The sequence below is a fragment of the Gopherus flavomarginatus genome, chromosome 2 (assembly GCF_025201925.1).
Source record: "Gopherus flavomarginatus isolate rGopFla2 chromosome 2, rGopFla2.mat.asm, whole genome shotgun sequence".
In the NCBI taxonomy this organism is placed as follows: domain Eukaryota; kingdom Metazoa; phylum Chordata; order Testudines; family Testudinidae; genus Gopherus; species Gopherus flavomarginatus.
In genome coordinates this window covers 249,213,866-249,235,722 of record NC_066618.1, presented here as the reverse complement: position 1 = coordinate 249,235,722, position 21,857 = coordinate 249,213,866, and positions in this window count along the sequence as shown.

The window sequence follows — 21,857 nt, the reverse complement described above, 5'->3', positions numbered from 1 at the left end:
TCTGTCTTGTTTTGACTTCTAGGGCCAGCATGTACCAGTCCTTCAGGGACTTGTCAAAATGTAACCATTTGTGCTCAGCATACGCCATAACAGCAGTGTGTTTGCTACAAGAGGAAATTGAATAGTTAAATGCCAACGGGCCATGTATTTTTGCCAGGGTGGCAAGTCTCACGAGGGAGGACTCGGGTAGTCTTGTGAGTAAGAATGTTTAAGGGAAGAGACCAGGAAGGGTGGGGGCTAGTTGAGAAGCCCACCCTCCTAGCTAAACTGGTAGTGGAACAAAGTTGGTGCCTATGGAAGGGACAGTTCAGCGAGAAAAGCAGGATCGGGCCCAGGAGGGCAGGCAACAGACAGAGAGATTGGAAAACAGGTTGGAAAATTTTGAGGGTGTAGTGGAAGGAAGGAGTAAGTATGTGTAAGCATGGGGATTTCAAATACCCAGGACAATACTTGAAATGGTATTTGAGTGGATAAAAGTGGCTGTTGGGAGACAAGCGAGTGATTTAAGGAAAGAGTGAGAAGTTAACTCTGTAGTTGCTGGAGGGAATAGCAGTTGAACTTTGTAAAAATGCTAAAGAGGAAAGTTCTTGGTGTCTTTGAAATGTTTGTAAATAAATTCAGGCAAAGAAATTATTAGATTGCAATTATTTGGCTATAAACATTTAGTTGAATTAGCTAAAGAAATGTATACAGTGCTATATAATTAAAACTCTGTTAGGCTCTAAGGGGCCACTATAAGTAGTGATGTTTTCTTTCAGTGTTTGAAAGCAGGAGTTAGAAGTAAAAAGCCATCAAAATTCTGGTAAAGTTAATTATGTCCCTCTTAAGGTAAGAATCTTTAAGCTGTGAATAGCTTTGGATCCAGAAGCAAGCCAGAGAGCATCTGTATTAACGCAAATTATGTAACTGATAAGGTAGACGCCACTGAAACCTGGGATACCTATGAAACAAATACAAGAAAATATGGGGTAATTCTTCTGTTTTGCCTGAAATCAACAAGGGTATTTGGATATTTTAAGCGATGATTGACTGCCCAGAGGGGTAGACCTCTGTTTTTTGTCTTTCAGATAATCGGAGAAAACTGATGCCAGCTGAACAGCATTTAACATACCATGCATTTACTGGCACAATAGGAATTATGTTTTGTGTTCTATGTTCTGTTTTGTGGTCTTGTGGCCAGAATTGTTGTGTTTAATATTTTCATAGGATAGTCTAGTTTAAAATCAAACAGAAGGATTAAATTAAAATGCAGATACTTGTTTTATTCAACTTGGAATACAAAGTGTTTGGATAAATCAGGAAAATGTGATATACTAAAGTCTAATACATTTCCTTAAGTAAGAAAAGAAACGTCATTAGCCAAATCTTTTAATTGAAAATTGTTATTAAAATTTGCATACCAACAGTCTTTGGAAGCACGGACATGAAAAGTTAACCCACTCCCCATATTGTACATGGAATCCTTCTGGCTAGCTCAGATTTCTAGCCAGAGGGCTGGGGATGGTGGGAAGCTATTGTACACGAGAGGTTGTATTGAGTGAACTCCTCAAAGTGGGTGTTCTTGTCCTGGCTTGTTGCTCCAAAGCTCTGTAATAAGTTATTTTAGTGGAAGGGTATATGTGGCATACATTGAATAATAAGATAATGTACTGTATAATGGCAATGTTTATGTGTTCATTGTTGGGGAAAAAGGTGTATGAGTGAAGAGTGGAAGTTTCCTTTGTAGGTTAAAAGAAGCCAAGAATGGAAGAAGGAAAAAGAACAGAATGAATTAACTGGAAAAAATAGCTAGCAAGCTCAGGCTAAAGATAAGACACTGGCCCCATTCAAGTACACTACTCACAGCTAAGACTTGGCTGACAACCAAGAAAAGGGGGGGCTTGAATGTGCCCAAGCAGCTATGAGATTTGCAAAACACTGCCAGGCATTAATGAAATGTGTTAGGTTTCTTTTCTCACAGGTGAAGAAGCGCTACCCAAAGATCCTAGCAGCCCTGCCACTCCTTGGAACCAGGAGACTGGATCTATGTAAAGGTCCACCAACGAAAGACTGCTTTGGCTCCATGCTGGAAAGGCCCTTATCAAGTCCTGCTGACTACCAACACTGCTGTGAAGTGCCAAAGACTGACTGCCTGGACTCATGATTCTCACTGCAAAAAAGACCCCTCCACCTCGGGAGGATTCTCCTATTGATGATTAGCCTATTCCTCCTTCTAGCTCTGCTGTGCCTTCTGGACAGCAGGGAAAAAGGACAAGCTGAAGTGCTAGTAACCTCTCCCTCGTCCACTAACAGACCTACTATACCTTTGAATTTTTCTAGAAGAATCAAAACCATTACAGGGTGATGTGCTGGTAACCTCTCCCCTGTAGGATGCTGAGCCATGACTGTTTCAGGAAAGAAGGAACACTCACTTCACTGAAATTGCCAAAGTCCAGGAATTTCTGACTAGAAAGGACATTAAGAACTGATCCTGGTGAAGAAACAAAGAATTATACACTGGCAGGAAAAAATTTGTGGGACCCATGCTTGGGAATGTGGTATTGACTGGATTTGGGGGTTTATTCTACAGGCTGCGCCCTGTGTTCTGGATAAATCCTTCAGCATGTATTGCTCTCCCTAATTGGATTTTAAATGACAAGTACCAAAGGCACCTTGTTGCCACTGCCCCTGCCATCTCCTCCATTACACTATTACCCCTGTAATACACCCAAATACAGACAATGCTATATAACAATGGCCAAGGCCTTCACACTTCAGTGATTTATTTAAAGATTATTTGGAAAAAAAATATGTTTAAAGTTTCAGGATATCCCATATAAGCAAACAATTGAGTGGAGAATAAATGGATCAGTGGAAATAGAAGTATATGATATCACTACAAATGAACCCCAAGAATCTGTAATTGAAATTGATGGGTTCTATAGTGAAGTAGATATGCTGGCAATTCCTGAAATTTATACTGTGTTACATGAAAGAGGCCCTTATTGTTATTTGGTCACTCAATTAGTGATTAATTAAACAAATACCCAAAGAGTTTGTTCTGCCACTGGAAATTTTATCTGTATTGAAATCATTCCAGTGACTAATAATGTAACCTGTACCTTATTGCAATACACCCCCTCCTATGCTATTAATGTTAATGCCTCTTGAAAGTACCTGAGAATAGTTAAAGAACAGATGTGATGTAGTACTACACCAAAGAGAGATGTATTAGAATATCAATGGACTGTGATTAATACAACACTAGGGACTGTCAAATTTACATTGCCCTTATCCAGTTTCCAGATCACCTCAACATACCCAAATTGCTCACAAGGGGCTGCCATTAGATTAGCGCAACAGAGGACCTGGGTTATTTCCTCTGGAAGAAGAGGCACTTGACCAGATCCCTATGGGATGGGGCCAATAGTGCAGCAGCCATTTGGAATATTCTTAAAAGCCAAGAACATGATGAGAAATTGGGCCAACTAGAAAAGGCCACTAGCCTTATTTCTGGAGCTCAGCTAACCCAAGTACAAGCTGGAGTTGGTGAGTTACATGTCATTTCCACCCTTAGTTCTATGACCCAGAAGTTACTGACAGAGATGGTGTTAAATATCACTGAGGCTGGGAAGGCATTGCAGTGGGATCTAGTATGTTTAGAAATTCAGGATTTCCTGAATGACCAGCTGATTGCCATTCGGAATGATCTTGAGCACCAGGCTTGGCCCACTGCCCTTACAGACACATCATGAGTACCATCGGATCTGTGGTCATGGAGACATACTGGAGACTTTCTGGGTGGAAGGGTGGACATTCACAGTGCTCCTTCCAAGCGTATGGATAGGTTAGGGGGGTGTGGGTTCCCACATACCGAATCCTGGTGGGTCCATGGGGAGGATGCATGTGGGACTGGATTATTCACCGAGACATCTGGGAAATTAGACCACCTGGTATACCTAACTGATTTATAGTCAGTGCCCCTAGAATAACACCTGACATTTTGGATAGAAATAGGGAGTCAATGGACATTTTGGCTGTTAGAACCCCTACAGCTTCAGTGTATCCATAAACTGAAGCCAGGGGAAGTTGTCACTGTTCATAATAACGTTTGCTGGGAGGGCAGAGGACAAGGAACTATCCTGACAGGACACCTACTTTTTCAAGCTAATGATAGCTGTGTGTATGTTAAAACCACCACATTGCAAGACATACATTTTAATCTCATTAACACTGCAGGCAATCATATTGTTTACTGGCCTGCAGATAGAATTTTGCAAGTAGCCTTAGGTTCCAGATACCCTTTAATTGGACTAGTTTAGTACCTGAATGGTTTCAAGATTTGCTTTCATTGTTACCAGAGCTTCAAAGAATCTCTGAAGTAAAAGGACAAATTTATGTTTCAAAATATATATCAAGTTGAAAATTACACCTTTCATACAGCTTATAGAGTGTCTATTTTATGTACTAAGTATGATGTATTGTGTTTTATAACTAAAACTGTACAACAACCCCATCATATTATTGCTATGGAAATATTATTGCTTATATTGCTATTAGTTAGTTTAGGATTATGTTGTTGTAGTAAAGGATGTACTAAAAGTAATACCTTTCATGTCCACGCTAATCATGCATTGTCATTAATCCAATCAAAACCCCTAAGGTTGAAACATCTGATGTAGAATCTGAAATCCATGGCTTAATGCAAATAGAGTTTGAAAATATTTGTTGTACTAAAAGTACAAAAGGGAGGAGTGTGGAAGTACAGAAAGAACTGACAGGGATTTGTAGGGGAACTTAATGCATGACAGTCTCTGTTAGCCAGAGTTAGGCTAACTGTAACCCTAATAACGCAAGATTTGTAGAAGCGAGAATTGTGTGAGGCGAGCAGAAAAGAACTGTTGTTTTGACCTTGTGTAGATAATGTGTATAGACTGGTGTCTCTCAGAAGTGAGAAAAACAAGATATCAGGATGACCTATGTATAAACAAAATGCAGCTGTTGCTTATTCTTGTCTGTAACAAAAGTTTACCTATTGAGAGACCTGTCTAGGAAGGAGAGACCTTGTGTCCTAGTGCACTCTATCCCTGTTGTAGCTGCTAAATAGAATAAAGTATCTGACTCTGCTGCACTCAAACAAAAAGCGAGAACTGAGTTTTTCTCTGACACAGAGTAATGTTAATATTGTTTTGTTTTTCATTTTCTGACAACGTTCTGTCTTGTTTTGACTTCTAGGGTCAGATCTCAGGCCCTGCTAAGGCTGCTTTGGAGTACTTTACCAGAGCAAAGCTGTCTTAGACTCTGCTTAAAAGGCTAGTGGAAATATTCCCTTACATACCAGTAGCATCCAGCCGTAAACAGCAGTTGTAGCAGCTCCCGAGCCATTTCCACTCCAAGTTCCCCCAGTGCAGGGAGGATTGTCAGTGCAAAGTGGATGTTGCCAGGCAAGCCCTATGGTGATTTGCACTGCTAGAATGATGCCTGTAGATTCTGGGCAGCAATCAGTCTATATTACATTATGGCAGGGGAGAAGCCCAGTGTCCACACACCCAGTGTTACAGACGTACAGCAGGGTTTTAATGTAACCTTTGCAAAAACACCCCTTACCAGATGCAGACAGACCAGATCCTGGAATCTTGTCCACAGTATTTAAATTGTTAGATTTAATAATAGGTAGAATGGTGCCTCACCATGCACCTGCAGTCATTTTATGACAGACACACAGGCAGGAAGATTGGCTAGATATTTGAATTCTGCCCCTTCCAAATTGTCATGCACCTGTCATTTCAGTTAATTCCATTTCTCTTGTCTTTTTTACATGATTCTAAAAGAACAAGTGCAGGAATCAGTCATATTCAATTATTAAATAAATAACAGTGTGCTGGCACCAGAATGGACATTACATGTACAGTTTACATGTGCTTGTAACTCTTTATCTGTTGCTGTTTCATTCAACTAGTTTCCAGCTAAGCTAAGATTCAGAAAGACTGCAGCACAGATTTTCTTGAAGCACAACGAATGAATCATCGGTGTATGCTGGAAATATCAAAAGTGCCCCAAAAAGAATAAATACAGGAGAATGTGCAGCAGGAACAATCAACCTCCATTTGTTTTTGTAGTTGTTGCTAAGGAACAAGAACAACAGAAACACCCACACACGTCCGTTTTAATTTAAAGAACCAACATACATTTTATTCTCCTTTTGGAAGAGAGGACATGGAATAAGAGTAGGAAGAATGGAAACACAAAGAATACAGTGTGGCAAAATTTTATGTGGAAACAAAGATAGCTGCTTTTCTTCCTTAATGTGATTCCAGAAGATGGATTTTTGCCATTAATAATGTGTCTGAGACAGGAGGGGTTGTTGTTGTTGATAAGACATAATTGAAACACAAGAAAAATACATGCGGGAAAACATGGTTTGTATAGTGCTTGTCCCAGTGGGGTCCTGGTTAGTGATGGGGACTCTTCAGCTCTATTACTATACAAATAGTGATCCTAGTCATATTGTTACACAATTACCAACCACCAGAAAAGAGACATCTTTTCTTTGGAGTTGTATTTCCCTCTAGGTGTGTTACCTGGGGTTCTTTCACTCCAAAGCTCTTGGTAACATTTACTCTGTGCGAGGTGGTGTCAGGAAGTAAATCGGGGAGACACAGCAGTCCGACCAATAGATGACTGGCACAAACAGGACAACCCAAGAGTGCTTTCACTTAAAGCTAAAACTTTGCTTAGTCTCAAGCACTTACACACGTCCGTAATAGGTTAGTAAAACACCCCCAACCCTTGATAATTACCAAAGCTGAGTGTGGCTCTCGAGTGGCACAGCAGCAGCCCATTAGCCAGTGAGGAACACAAGATGCATCCAGAGGGAGAGTCCAGTCCCGAAGAGTCCCACTAACTCCAACTCTTCCCCCTTATTTTATACATTAGTAACACAATGACATGTCCCTTAAAGAAAACTAGTTAAGCTAGCAGTTTCCTTCTGATTATTGATTAACCCAGGGGCCGGCAACCTCTGGCACGCAGCTCACCAGGGTAAGCACCCTGGCGGGCCGGGCCAGTTTGTTTATCTGCCACATCGGCAGGTTCGGCCAATTGCGGCTCCCACTGGCCGCAGTTCACCATCCCAGGCCAATGGGGGTGGCGGGAAGCCGTGGCCAGCACATCCCTCGCCACTTTCTGCAGCCCCCATTGGCCTGGGACAGTGAACCGCGGCCAGTGGGAGCCACGGTCCACTGAAACTGCTGATGCGGCAGGTAAACAAACTGGCCCAGCCCACCAGGGTGCTTACCCTGATGAGCCACATGCCAGAGGTTGCCGACCCCTGGATTAACCAGGTATGGGTTTTTCCAGAGTTTGCAGCCTTGAGGCTCCAATAGATATACCTGGGGCAAATCCTCCTCTTCTAAAATGCATGTATCAGCAACTTCAACATAATTCTTATCAGGAAGGATGCTGGGTCCTTGGTGAAGATGAGCTTGCTACATGGCCACTTTATGGCCTGCTGACTTGGCTGCTTTTTGGCAATAAGCCATAGTGGTTTCAGGCACTTTACTGGTTTGCCAAAATCTCCCCATACAGATTGGGATCCTGTGATCCCTCACTATTAGTTCAGAGAACAGGGCCAAGGTTCTCTAGATTTCAGACACCAAGTTCCAGACCAAGCCACAACTCCGAAATACAGTCTACATAGCTATTTTTAGAGTGTTAGCACTAGCTCTGCTGATCCAAATCTGTTGACCCCACCTAGGAGGCTCACTGCTGTGGGCTGTGCAGACATTTCCTAAGGGTATGTTTGCACCACGAAATTAGGTCAATTTAATAGAAATCAATTTTATACAGTCGATTGTGTGTGTCCCCATTAAGTCGTCGGTGTACGTCCACAGTACTGAGGCTAGCGTCGACTTTCGGAGCGTTACACTGTCGGTAGCTATCCCCCAGTTTCTGCAGTCTCCATTGCCCATTGGAATTCTGGGATGAGCTCCCAATGTCTGATGGGGCAAAAACATTATCGCTGGTGGTTCTGGGTATATGTCATCAGACATCCTGCTCCCTCCCTCCCTCCATGAAAGCAATGGCAAAAAATCTTTTCTTGACTTTTTCCCTGGGTAACCCATGCAGATGACATACCATGGCAAGCATGGAGCCTGTGCAGCTCATTGTCACCGTATGTCTCCTTGGTGCTGCTGGCAGAGGCAGTTTTCTGCAGTGCTACACAGAAGCATCCCCTTGTCTTGCCAACGGCAGATGGTACAATACGACTGCAAGCCATCATCATCGTCCCGTGGCTGCTCCTGGCCGACCTCTGTTAGGTTGGTCGGGGGCGCCTGGGCAGACATGGGTGCTCCTGGCCAGCCTCGGTGAGGTCAGTCAAATATTCTGGCATTTCATCTTTTGGAACGGAGTTCGGATAGCATGGATTTGTCTCCCCATACAGCGATCAGATGCAGTACCTCCTGTTCTGTCGATGCTGAAGCTCTTTTGTGATTCTGGGACTCCATGGTCACCTGTGCTGATGAGCTCTGCATGGTCACCTGTGCTCATCAGCTCACTACACTGGTCAAACAGGAAATTAAATTCAAAAGTTTGCAAGGCTTTTCCTGTCTACCTGGCCAGTGCATCTGAGTTGAGAGTCCAGAGCAGTCACAATGGAGCACTTTGGGATAGCTCCCAGAGGCCAATACCATTGAATTGCATCCATACTACCCCAAATTCGACCCAGCAGGGTCAATTTCAGCACCAATCCCCTTGTCAGGCAGGAGTACACAAATTGATTTTAAGAGTCCTTTAAGTCGACAAAAATGGCTTCGTCATGTAGACGGGTGCAGGGTTAAATTGACCTTACGCTGCTAAATTCAACCTAACTCAGTGTAGACCAGGGCTGAGTGTACAGACCTTGCTCACCTCCCAGGGCTGGATGTAGGGCGGGGGCACTGCTGCATTTGTTCTCTCTAAATAGGAATGACAAGGTGGATTTCCAGGACAAGGTCAAAAGATCTTTCTTAAAAACAAATTTTATTTCAAAGTTTAAAAGCATAGAGAAAAATGAACCAAACACATAACTTACCATACCTAAGGCTTACAAGGTTTCCAAGGCAGGGCTCTCTCAGTGTATGTTTCAGACCCTGATGAGTGACTGTACATGCTGTTATAAACTAAAAGGTCTCTATGACCTCTCTGGATCTCAGTGTGAGGCTGTCTCACAGCCTGTTTTCCTGTTCCTGAGTGAGTGTCTGCCCTACGTTTATCAACCGTTTTTCTCAGTCCATCAGTATCTGTCATGGGGATTACATTTCCCTCCACTTCAACCTTTTTTTTCCTGGTTGGCTGGACTTCCGATGTGGGCAATCAAGGTGAATGGCTGACGATCTTGTCTAGGTGTAGCCATTATATTTTACTGGGTTCTATTTATGACCTGGGTTGTTATACATTGGAGGTAGCTGATTTCCTTCTTGGTACAAAGGGGGATTATTTGCCAAAGACTAAATACTCCCGGAGTTCCAGAATATACTTGATTCATAGGACAAAGAAATCATATATTGGGCACATACAAAATATACACTTAAAACAGTGACCCATAAAGTTGTATTATCACATATAAGTGGCAGAAGAACTTAAGGAACAAAATGTCATACACCATCCCTCCATACAAATACCTGGTTTGCTACATGGTAAGTACCACAGTACAGCAGACAGCAGAATAGCAAATACCTGGTAACAGCTTGGAAATCAAGAGCTAATGGATATCCTCTGTATGCCAATAAATTCAAACAGACTCCTATCCCAGACCATCTGGCAGCTTTCACAGCATCACAGAGAGAATTCTTCCTAGCTGTATCAATTTCAAGATGTTTTGGTATGGAATACATTTTAAACAAGCCACACTCTGGGCTAGCTTCAGTCATTTTAGATGGCACCCTACCTCTGATGAGATTGGTAATGTGCATGAGATTATATGATAGGAATCATGACCTTTAGAGAGGATTTTGCTTCTAAAACTGAAAGCAAAGCTGGTTCTGTGCCATGCCAATTTCTTCTACCATTTAGGAAATAGAGCCACTTCCATTTCTTGGGCTCCAGTCAGAAAGGGCCAAGAATGCTGTGCAGCTAGCATGTTCAGTTTGTGAAGCAGCACTGACAGGCTATGAAGGGAGTCTGGCCTGCAGGTCAGTATGCAACTTGGGGCCTCCTGAGAAGGAAATCTTAAAGTAAGGGCAACTAAACAGATTCTTGCGGCTGTGGCATGGAGGCAGAAAGACCTATCTTCTCCAGAATAGGAACAAGCCAGAAGCAAGTCAAACTGGTCTTCAGTATACTCACAGCATTATCACAACTAAATTTGCATGGAGGAGATTTGATTTGCATCCCCTTCTGTGGAAATGACCACTTGTGACAATGTGGGAACTGAGTATGTACAGGAAATCATAAAATGACACTATCCTCACTGCCAAAGAGAAGGATGTTAGGGAGATTATTTTCCATGAGACCAGACAAAAGGAGGACATGAGAAACAGCTGCTATAAAAAATGAGTGCATGTTCCACTGTTGCACATCGCCTGGTGTGCCAGTGTACCACTGCTTGTGGTTGATGGAGAGTGAAACAGGATAGGGAACACTGCATGCCGAAGCCACGGGGAAGAGGGAGCTCTCCTTTCTACTGTTAGCAGAGGCAGGGGAGATGCACTCCCCACAGTCCCCCTTACTATAATGACCCATCCACAGCCCTCTACTGGATGGACTATGTCACGTGTTATCTTCTAATTATGGTTTGATTTGATGGAACTGCTTCTTTAGAAGACAGATAAGAGACTTGTGGGTTTAAGAGTCAACAGATGATGAGTTTTACTTTTGACTCCTATAAGGCAGTCTTTCCTTAGATGTGTGATTTAGTATGCTTTCCCATATGACACTGTCAAGGTATGTTTGGGTTTCTTTAACTTAGTATCACATATAGCTAATTTTTTCTGACAGAAATGAAGATATGGCAGTAATGTAAATAAGAATATGTGCTGAAGCTAATGTAAGCTCAATAATATGCATTCATTTTAATCTTCATATATATACACAAGTGTAGATATGTCCAGTGATAAACTGAATGTACTAACAAGGGGCAAAATATATCTAGGGCACTTATATGACCCCTATAATTTTTAATGTATTTATCCTGATAACACACTCATGAGGTAATGAAGTATTATTATACCCATTTTCATATAATCACAGAAGGAGACTAAGTTACTTGTCTAAGATTATAGCGGAAGTCTGTAGCATAATAGGGAGTTGAACCTGGTTTCTTGAAGTCCCAAGCTGAACCCCTAGCCTCTTTTTTTCCTCATCTTATGGCCTACTTAGTAATGTTCAAGTTTCATGTCCTTCCAAAAAGTTGTCAGAGATTTGAATGGGATGTCTCTATACCAGCTCATACATGACTCTGACAATGTAACTCTAGTTAAAAATTAATTTAAAAAAACAGTTAAATGAAAAGGCAGCTGAAGGACACTGCAAGTCACAAAACACTAATATTTTAAAACAATTTTGCCCTTTACATTTCTTATTTAAATGGTCTCTTTTCTTTTGAAATGGTCTCTTCTTTTCTAATCGATTGATTCATAATAGTTAAGTCTGTGTAACAATCAAAATATTACTTGCTACTAAAATTGAAGGTCCTGGTTAGAGAAACATCTACTTTCTGATTGTTTGAACACAGACACTCAGTGGGTTTTCCTGAAGAAATCACGATGTTATTCCCTCAAGCTGAATAAATCCAGCTAAAAGCAAAGATCTTGCTCGCTCTGCAGAGGTGAGAAGGAGAACAGTGTGATGTTGTGCAGTGGAGTGTGTTCTAACTTTATTCTTGATTCACAAAGAAAACTTAATGTACAAATGAACTTTCTGTGGTCTGATGGGAAACATTCAAGGGCAATGTGGTGGGATGTCAAAACCCCACGCAGGGCCAAAGGAGGAAGAGTTTAATGGTCTGACCTGCAAAAATTTCATCCTAGACATTTGCCAGAAATGTCAAGTCTGGATGGAGTAATGATGAAAGGGACAAGAAATTATCAGGATGACATACAGGCTGTAGCTGGCCCAGGGGGAGGAATCAGGGGCAATGGAGAACTTGTCTCTGTTTCCGTTATGGCTGTAAGGAATGGGACAAGACTACAGCTACTTGGAAGAGAGAGGAGGATCAGCAGGACTTCCATGAAGCAAGGAAGCTCAGCCTTCAGGGTATTCTCCTTTTATTCACTCTGTTCATCAATGGGATAAATATCTGGGACTACCTTGGGAAGGGAAAGCCCAAAGACAAGCTGGATGTGAGATTCTTGTCTGATTGGAGTGTGCACACTATTTAAAATTCCAGTGAATGAGACACACATGCCAGGTTCCCTGAAGGATGAGGACAGCCTAGAAGTAAACTAAGGATGGTTGAAGATTCTTTTGTCCTCTGGAGTTGATCCTAATCTATATCCAGTTTGGTTTTGAACTTTTCCTGATCCTTTGGCTCACAGGTGCTCCAATTAGAAGTCACAAAAACATTGGACTTCCCATATTATTAAATGATGGGGTTGTGCGGGGAGGTTCTGACTTGATGGAAAAAGAATTCTGGAAAAATTTGAGAATCATTTTATTGGATTACAATTTTATTTAAAGATGGTATTTTAGCCCTACCTTGTCCTGAGGCATATTTTCTTTCCAGCTCCTTCTGCAGTTAGCCTTCTCCTGACGTGACTCCGGCACTAGCAAAGATGGAGAAATACCTTTTCTGAGAACCAAAGACTGTGGACCAGAACAAACAATACAGTCAACATTCAGTGTAACGAACCGTGTTTCAAGCAAAAAGAAAAGTGGAAGTACCAAAGCTGCTCATTTATTCAAAATTAATGACATTTAGTCAGTGTGAGAATAAACTCTTTCAGCACAATAACTCACTGGCAGATAGAGTTATGCAAATAGATTTTTGGTTTGCTGTAAGTTACTAACCATCAAAAAAATATGGACCCCAAAAGTTGAAAAAAAATTATTTTGGTCAAATGAAATGTTTCATTTGACCTGAAACAAAATGTTTCATTGAGATTTTTATTGTTTTTAATTTTTTAAAATTAAATTGAAGGAAATTTCAAAACAAAAAGTCATACAAACTAAAAATCAAAACATTTCATTTTGAAAATATTTTAATAAAACATTTTGCCTTTTTTTCCATTTCTTTTCTTAAACTCACCATTAGATAAAACCAACACAAATGTGCAAAACATTTTAATGTTGCCAAGTTGCATTTTCAATTAAACAAGTTTCAGCCTAAAAACTTTCACCCAGCTTTGCTGGAAACAATCCTGAGCTGTGAGAAATGCCACTGAGTCAGTTGTAAGGAGTCACCTGTTGTCAGCTATAAGTAGTGACACTGGCACATATTCTAAAAGTGTACTTTTTAAATATAATTGATTTGTGACCCTAATAAATGGGGAAGAAAACTGTACCCCAGTTTCTATTTCCAAAATATAGTCACCTTAGTACTGTCACACACACAAGTTAGCAGTATACTACACCTTTTAAAAAGGTGCTCCCCCAACACAAGCCTCTAGGTATCAACAAATGTGCGGGAGGCACATGGGCACCCTCCAGAGCTGCTCTATTATGCTCCCTGTGGAGAATACAGCACCATTGCAGTGCCACTTGCAATAGGGCAGCTCCTGCAGTGAGATTGTGGTTGCTCCTTACATGTGTGTGGAAAGAAGAGAAAAAGCTCTCTGCTCCTTTTATTCTTCTTTGTGCAACCGTAGTCACGATGTGGCCCTTATGCTGTACATGTCTTTGTATATTCGTCTATGTGTGTGTATATATATGTTTGTTTGTTTATACTGTAAGCTACAATGAATAGCTGCTACATACTGCTATGCGTCACTGCATACCTTTTACATTCAGCTACTTATATAAACACAACCACAGTAGCTGATTTAATAAGATATGCAACAGCATATTGGCATACTGGAGTGGATCAAGCCAATAATTCTGTAGCAAATATACTATCAAGATAAGTTTTCCTCTAATGTGTTATCGCAAAGAGATGATTTTATAAAATGCTTTTGATCTGTAAATACTACACTACGAGCAGAGATGTATCAATTAGAAGCTCAAAGCATTTGGAGAATGCCTTTGAAATTAGAAATAATGACATTTCCTTTAGCATTTGGATTATGAAATTATTATACAGGATCATCTCAGTTTAATTAGGATGCTAAAGTGGAGTCTAATGGATCTATCCAGTCTTGAAAATATAATGCTTGAAGAACTGCTAACTGGAATATTTGAGAAAACTATTAATAGAACTGGTCTATTCCACGGGAAATTCCAAAAATAAAAAATAAAGAAGTTTTTGACTCAGATTAAAAAGCTGATATTTCCCTGGAGCATTTTTTTTCTATTCAGAATCATTGAAACATTTTAATAATGTTGATTGTTTTGTTTCAATTTTTATATTATATTGAAATATGTAATTTTTTTCTAGAAAGAGTAGCAATGGAAGCAGAGAAGTTAGGTTTAAAGCTATCACATGAAAAGACAAAGGTGGTGGTGACATTTAAGTCTGTTGAAAAGACAAACATATTCCTACCTAAATCTAAGAGGGCATTGAAGTGTATTGAGCATTTCAAATGCCTGGGTAGTATGACTACAAAGGATGCCAAACATTACTTAGATATCCGACATAGTACTGAACTCATGACTGCTGCTCTAGCAACACAGCCACTTGGAGAAGTACAGGGTATTTCCATGAAGTGTAAAATGAAATTGCTACAGTCTCCTGCCTTCAGCATTTTGCTATATGCATGGGAGACATGGACACTAAGAAAACAGGTCATTAAGATGTTTTCTGCCTTCAAAATTGAAATGCTACAGGAGATTGTAGCATATCAGCTATAACTTGCACATGACTAATGAAGTAACTCGGAGTTACAGCATAACTGGAATGATACCTGTTATCCTCAAGACAATCAGGTGAAGAAATCTTGAGTTTGCAGGGCATGTGGGTCAGATGAACAGAGAAAGCGTGCCAAAGCAAGTTTTGCAGGGACTGGTGCTAGGGGCAGTGGGCAGCTGCAGTGAGTGTGTTTGATGATGTGTCTAACTGGACAGGATGCAGTATGACACACTTCTCAAGACTGTGTGCAGACCACAAAACACGGAGAGATTGCTTGCTCATGACTCCTATGTGTTGTGTTTACTGTACACTGTGATGTGACTGTATAGTGCTTTGCACTTTGAGAATGGTGATGTAGATATAAATATAATATTAAAATTAATATTCCAGATGTACAAGAAATAGGAAAAAGATCCACTGGCTTTGACAAATCTTGCCTTAGTTTCTTTAGTGAGGGGCCATTAGCTTATATTGTATTTCCAAGTTAGACAAACTCATCAACTCCCTCATACACTTTTCCATCAATACACATCTGCCAGTGTTGACAGCATTCTCTCCTATTTCCATGATCTTGGTCTTCTGTGTACTGATGAAAGTCCCACTTTGGCCACTTCTTTTATGTTCATAAGGAGTCTTCCCATTTCATCAAGTTTGTATCCAATATAACTATATCATCTGCAAAAAGTCTCACAGCTTATCTTTTGCCCAGACAATACTAGTGTCCTCGGCAGGAGCAATCACTTTTCTCATCACAAAGTCTATGACCTTAAAAAAGAGAAGTGGGATAGTACTCAACCTTATCTTGCGCTAATAACTGTTTTAAACCCTTCTGTCTCTTTGTTCTCTGCCATGAGGCAGCACATACTCTCGTCATACAAAGATTTTATCAAATTAACAATCTTTGCTGGAATTCCATAGTGTGTCAGGCTCTCCCATAGGACTTCTCTATGGATATGATCAAACACTTTTGTAAAATTATAGAAGTTAAAAACCATTTCTCTTGGTATTCTAAGCCTTTCTCAATAGATCTTCTCAAGGCAAAAATCTGGTCTGAACATGAACCCCCCAGCCTGTTCTTCCCTGAGAACTTTATCAACACTGGTTTTCATCCAATTCAAAATGATAAGCAAAACACTTTTTGAACTCCCTCTCCACTTATCACAAATAAGCTGGGCCCCCTTTTACCTCCCAGCTGCCATGTAGACATGGCCTCCTCAAAGTTGATTACTGCTAGTGATATAGGTAAGGCTGCTGTTTCTTCACAATGAGTGATAGAAGTACTATCCCACTTCTCTTTTTTAAGGTCATAGACTTTGTGATGAGAAAAGTGATTGCTCCTGCCGAGGACATATCAACTGTTAGCTATCTAAGCATAGCCTGGAAGTGTTCCATCCAAAGAGCTTTCTGTCCATCCTCTGTAGTTAAAGTTGTACCATCTCAAGCCTTCACAATACTACTATGGTTTGAGGATTGTGATATCAGTTGTTTAGGTAATAGAAAAAGGGTTTTAGAATCCTCTGTCTTTTATGCCTCCTCCACTTCTCTTGCTTTATTTTCCATCTTATCTCTTCTGGTTGATTTTTTAACTTCCTTATCTTTGTCTGCATATTCTTGTTGAAGAATAGTTTTTACTGCTATTGTGTTCTTCCTGAATTCTCTTCTTTCATTCTTCCTTCTCTTCAGTTAGTCTCTGTGTATTTGGCTGTAGCCGATCTTCTTTCTTAGATGGTCTCACCCCCACTGTAGTCCTGGCTGCATCCACATTTGCTTCTTTGAAAAATTTCTGTTCAATATCATCCATCCATCTTTAACTCTTCAAATTTATTGGTAAGTTGCAGCTTGAAATGTGTCTTCAGTGCTGGATCTACTATCTTTGTAGTATCATACATACCTCTGTCTTGCATGGTGTTAGCATCTTTAGTTTTATTTTGATTGTCCCAACAAAAGATGGTGACATCAGCACTCCTATACACCTTGGTGCCCTACAGTGATCTTCTCCAGTGCCTACTAATGGTAACATGGTCAGGCTGTTAGGGAGGTTTTGAGTCAAGTTTACAACCTGCCCATAAAAAAATGCTTTCTGTTACAGCACTAACCCAGATATAAGGTGCAGTCACTGCTGTAGGGGCCTAAAACCTAGGTTGCAGTAGCTTCCACTGATGCAATCAAACCTGTAAGTGTGACCCTAGACTTTTTGTCCGTGCTTGGATGTCAAAGAACCCCACTGAATTTTGGAAGAGAAAGGGTTTAATTTACATATATAATCTTAACTTTGGAATTTTCTGAATTTTGAGTCCCTGCCACCTTGACATTATCTGAACAGTTTTCTGCTGTTATTTATAAGTTCTCTATCACATAATGTGTCTAGTAGATAACATGAACAACATAGAATGGAAGTTCAATTGTTGCAAAAGGAACTTCTATGAAATTTTTGGCAACTGTATACTACCCCACAATGTGATATTGTTCTTGTTTATTTAGGAATCATAAGACATGTGGTGTTTTCAGAAATCTTTTAAAACTCTTTTAGATACTCAAGCTGCTGTGTAAATAAATCAGTAGCTGCAGTACATGGGTCATAACACTTTTCTTGAACCATAAAAATGGGATTTTAACCACGAGTGCTAAACATCACAGGCCATTTATTCTATGTTCACAACACAATTCAGGAGAAACGTGACTATCTTATCCAATAACTAAATGCCAAAAGTGAAAGTATGCTGTATCCCAGATTGTTGAAAATAAAATCGTGGCTTATTTACATTTCTTTAAAAGACATGAAACATATTTTGGAGAAAGTGGAGAAACAGCATTATTGTAGTATGTCTCAAATACCAATGTAATGACACCATTAATATATCAGACTATGGAAAAGTATTGATATTTAGAATCTGTTGACAAATCTGGACTTATTACATCATTTCAGCTATTAGCAAGCTTGATTTTTGGGTTGTGATAGTGGAATATTAGCACCGATTAGGTTTTGGGCCATATTCATCCCCCTGGTCACAAGAAAGTAATGTATACTACCCTAGCCCTTTAGGGGTTTCCATTTAGATATGACAGCTTTAAATTTTGGTGGGGGCTCTGGGTAACCCTACTAGTGGAGAATGCTGCGGAGAAGATCCAGATAAGCACATCTTTTGGCCCTGTTGGCTCAGGCTACTTTGGGGGACATATTAGCTGTCTCCCCTCCCCAGCCTTGCCCTGCTGCATCTCTAATCCTCACAGGCTCTCCTGGACCTCCTTGAGTAAACTGGTGTTACAGGCAAAACAGTTCAAACTTGCTTGTCTCAACTTACATACCTAAATTATCCATGTGTAGCCCCTTAAACAGCATAAGAGATCTGATTTTCATCAATGGTAATTACCACAAATCTCTGTCTAATGAGGGCTCCGCTCTGAGACATGGCAGCCAAGAAAACTCAACTGATTTCTTTCTCCTCCCTCCCAGCAGCAATTCCACCACTCTACCTGTTCCCAGTCCCACCCTACTCCCAGGAAATACCCTCAGAAATCCCCTCATCTTTCAAAATCTTTTCCTGGGCCTAGAGAAATACCAGAAGCCTCTACCTGGTTGCGGATGGGTGGAAGGCCTCCTGCTACTTGCCTATCTTTTATCACTAGCTAGTCCCAGTGGATCTAGTCATATTGCTGTTCCACATTGCCATTTCTTTACTGCGCCTAAGCATGGCTGCTTGCTGTTTCCTGCTGCCTGAAATGAAGGAAGAGATGGGACTAGGTGGAAGATCCACTCAAGTCAATCAGGATTCACTCTAGGCAACAATCCCAAATGATCCTTGGGATAGCTCAGTGGTTTGAGCATTGGCTTGCTAAACCCAGGGTTGTGAGTTCAATCCTTGAGGGGGCCATTTAGGGATCTGAGGCAAAAATCTGTCAGGGACAGTACTTGGTCCTGCTGTGAAGGCAGGGGACTGGACTTTTGATGACCTTTCAAGCTCCCTTCCAGTGCTATGAGATAGGTATATCTCCATTAAAAAAAAAATCTACACTGCAGCTGAAGACAAGCCTCCCAGCCTGGGTAGACAGACTCATGCTAGCAGGGCCCAAAATAGCATGCTAAAAATAGCAGTGTGGCTGTTAGAGCTCAGGGTCTCATGCCCAGGTGGTCAGATGGGCTTGAGACCCCAAGCTCCAGCCAAACCTGTAATGTCCGTAGTGCTTGAGCATGAGTCTGCCTATCTGGGCTGTGAGGTTCACTCCCAGCTTTAGGGCTGACATACTTCACAGTGGCTTCAAACCCTCTCTCTGTTCATAGTTCAGCTTCCCAGGGCCGTCCTTAGCCATAGGCAGAACAGGCAGCCGCCTAGGGCACCACTAGGTCAGGGGGCACCTCTCTGCTGGGAGCCCAGACAGAGGGGAAGCAGTGGAGCATGTAAGAGCAGGGATGCTGGGTTCTAGAGAGAGCTGAATGCAGCACACAGTCTGAGGGAGGGGATTGGCTGCTGGGGTCTCTGGGCAGGGGTGGGGAAGGAACTCACCTGTGAGTGTGACTCTTTCCCCTGGCGTGAGGTGAGGCAGGCTCAGTGACTCTGGCAGTATCCTTTGTTGTCCCCCATAACATCCATTCTTCTCTCCCCTACCTCACGGAGCACCCCACCTTTCTCCCTCCCCCCAAGGAGCACTCCTATCTCCCCCTTCCCTCCCTGGCTGCCTGCTGAGGAATGAAAGTGAAAGTAACTCGCTTCCTTGGCAGGCAGCCAGGATTTGAATGGTTGCACAGGGCTCGGCTGGGGATAGCCAAATAGCATGTGCAAAAAATCAGGACAGGGGGTTGGGGTAGGATGAGCAGATGTCCCACTTTTATAGGGACAGTCCCAATTTTGGGGTCTTCTTCTTATATAGACTCCTGGTGCCTATATAAGACAAAGCCCCAAATATCGGGACTGGCCCTATAAAATCAGAACATCTGGATCTGATCACCCTAGCTGGGAAGCGCTTCTCTCCTCCAGGTGGAGATGCACAGGGCAGGATGAGCTGCTGTGGCTCCGTGGGTGCCCCGTCCCTGAGATCAGATGGTGTGCTGACTTCTTCATGGTCCGTTGGGCTGGCGAAGGTGCCTATTGGCGTGTGATCGGACCTGAGGGTTTGCTGCTGCTGTTGCCACTCTGCACCCCAAGAGGTGGATTTTGGGGTCCTGCAGTTTTCCACCTCCTCCTCTACTGCAGCTGTTGGACCAGCAGGCTGGGGGTGAGCCAAGCATGAAATCAGTACTGTGTTGCCATTTAGATTGTCATTTAACAAATTTGTTTGCCAAAAATGCTTGCTAACAAACCTGAATTCAATTTCAATTTTTTTTAAAAATCAATATCTTAGCCAAAAACAGAAAATTAAGATGTTGACAATTATTTGTGACAAGTTTGGTATGGGGAAGGGAGTGGGCCAGTTTTCATCAGAGAAACAAAAAATGTTGACTGACTTTCCTATAGCCCTGTTACTGCTAAATAGAGCCCTCCAACAACTGTAATGTGCTCATCTCCTTTCTAGTGTATAGAGCAGGGGTTCCCAAACTTTAACATCTCGCGAACCCCTTTCACTAAATTGTGAAATGTCATGAATCCCCTCCTAAAAATGAATATTTGCAGGGATTTAAGTTTAAATTTCCTCAGTGTGATGGATGCCCCAACTGCCCGCCCCGCTCTTCCTGGGGCTCAGGCTGGTGTTTGGGCTGCCGGCTTCCCCGCTGACGGGGGCAGGGCTCAGGCTGCCAGCCTCAACTGCCCAGCCCCACTCTTCCTGTTACTCAGACTGCCAGCCCCGGTCAGAGCACTGGGGTTCAGGCTGCCAGCACCCTTGCTGACCGCCAGAACTCGGGCTGCCAGCCCAAACTGCCCGGCCCCGCTCTCCCTGGGGCTTGAGGTGTCTGCCTTGCAACTGGGTCCGATCTGCTGTCTCCAATGCCCAAGGTCCTCTAGCCGCCATTAATGAAATTTTTCTGGTGAACCCCTTTAGCGTTTGCAGAACGTTACGTTTGGGAACCACTGATATAGAGCAGGGGTCGGCAACCTACGGCACATGTGCCAAAGGTGACATGCTAGCTGATTTTTGATGCTCTGGGGTTCCGGCTGCTGCCCCATTGCCAGCTGGGGTCCTGGCCACTGGCCCCACTCAGCACCCGCTGCTGGCCTGGGACCCCCAAGGAACCCCAGGCTGGCAGAGGGCTAAGCAGGCCAGTGGCTGAGACCCCGGCTAAGCCACTCAACCCACTGTCCGCCTGGGGTTCCATTCACTCAGCTGGCAGCAGGCTAAGTGGGACTAAATTCAACGAAATAGGAAAACAAGAGCAACTAATGACAAAGTACAAGAACCTAGAGAACCTTCTGAAGCACGATGATAAATGGACTTGAACTGTATGAAGAATTGAGTACACTGTCATCAGTGTAGCCACATGCAAAATCAATGATGGACATTGTACAGTTTATTCATACCAGTAAACTTGTTGATATATATATATATCCTAATGTGTACATTGCCACTCGTATTCTACTGACAATTTCTGTAACAGTAGCATCAGGAGAACAGAGTTTCTCAAAACTAAAGCTCATTAAAAACTATCTCCGCTCTACAATGAGTCTGGAACACTTGACTGGTCTTGCTATTCTTGCAATCGAACAAGACATCACTTTGTCTTTGTCATACGATGGCATTACTGATTTTGCAGCCAATAAAGCCAGAAAGATTGCTTTAAATTAAAAACAAATCCTTGTTTCAATACCTCTTCAGATACATTTCCAATAAAATGTTGACAAATTTAAAAAATTATATTATTTGCATCATTCTGTCAAATCAGAATTTTTTCTATAATGCTACTTCTTTAGTGCTAGTCCATCAGCATTACAATGTGCTTCATTAAGTTAAATTGGTTTTAACAACATGCATGTGGCAAGTTTTCCAATACTGTAAGCTTATGTTTGTGTTGCTCAGAGCAAGTCTGGCA